Consider the following 1703-nt stretch of genomic DNA (forward strand, 5'->3'; position numbering starts at 1 on the left):
GCGAAATATCGCAAGCTCTCCACAAATGCAGAGCAGCCACGCCGCTCAACTGGAAACGCCAAATAAGGTCCTGATCCGGCGAAGGCTCTGCCCCTTTCTCAATTTGGTTAGAAAAGTTCCGGTTTAGCAAACAGACAAAGTGGAAAGAGATCGGAACCCACATCCATTAAAGGAACCGCAGAGCGCAAAACGTCATGGGTCAGATTTCAGAAATCTAGAAACCAACACAAAAAAAAATCATCTTTATCCGCTGTTCCAAAAATATTCATTTTAAAGAGGAAGCGACGTCTCCTGTTTGTTGTTTTTCAGCTGAATTGGTCTCTATTGTGAGAAGGAAGGGAAAGTCCGTGGACAGAGTCTGTAGTAAAGCGCACAGCTAATATTGCTCGCAATGCTTTCCGGTTGACACTACATTGTGTGTGTGTGTAGACATACAAATAGACAACACTGTCTCTGTATACATGTATTAATACCATACCAAATTATAATACACAGCCCTCTGAAATGTCTTTATAATATACAGCACTAGACCCTGATATTGATGAGACCCAGCCCTCTGAAATGTCTTTATAATATACAGCACTAGACCCTGATATTGATGAGATCCAGCCCTCTGAAATGTCTTTATAATATACAGCACTAGACCCTGATATTGATGAGATCCAGCCCTCTGAAATGTCTTTATAATATACAGCGCTAGACCCTGATATTGATGAGATCCAGCCCTCTGAAATGTCTTTATAATATACAGCACTAGACCCTGATATTGATGAGATCCAGCCCTCTGAAATGTCTTTATAATATACAGCACTAGACCCTGATATTGATGAGACACAGCCCTCTGAAATGTCTTTATAATATACAGCACTAGACCCTGATATTGATGAGACACAGCCCTCTGAAATGTCTTTATAATATACAGCACTAGACCCTGATATTGATGAGATCCAGCCCTCTGAAATGTCTTTATAATATACAGCGCTAGACCCTGATATTGATGAGACACAGCCCTCTGAAATGTCTTTATAATATACAGCACTAGACCCTGATATTGATGAGATCCAGCCCTCTGAAATGTCTTTATAATATACAGCACTAGACCCTGATATTGATGAGATCCAGCCCTCTGAAATGTCTTTATAATATACAGCACTAGACCCTGATATTGATGAGATCCAGCCCTCTGAATGTCTTTATAATATACAGCACTAGACCCTGATATTGATGAGATCCTGCCCTCTGAAATGTCTTTATAATATACAGCACTAGACCCTGATATTGATGAGATCCAGCCCTCTGAAATGTCTTTATAATATACAGCACTAGACCCTGATATTGATGAGATCCAGCCCTCTGAAATGTCTTTATAATATACAGCACTAGACCCTGATATTGATGAGATCCAGCCCTCTGAAATGTCTTTATAATATACAGCACTAGACCCTGATATTGATGAGATCCAGCCCTTTGAAATGTCTTTATAATATACAGCACTAGACCCTGATATTGATGAGATCCAGCCCTCTGAAATGTCTTTATAATATACAGCACTAGACCCTGATATTGATGAGATCCAGCCCTCTGAAATGTCTTTATAATATACAGCACTAGACCCTGATATTGATGAGATCCAGCCCTCTGAAATGTCTTTCTAATATACAGCACTAGACCCTGATATTGATGAGATCCAGCCCTCTGAAATG

This window comes from Polyodon spathula, chromosome 29 (genome assembly GCF_017654505.1).
Source record: "Polyodon spathula isolate WHYD16114869_AA chromosome 29, ASM1765450v1, whole genome shotgun sequence".
NCBI classification, from domain to species: Eukaryota; Metazoa; Chordata; class Actinopteri; order Acipenseriformes; family Polyodontidae; genus Polyodon; species Polyodon spathula.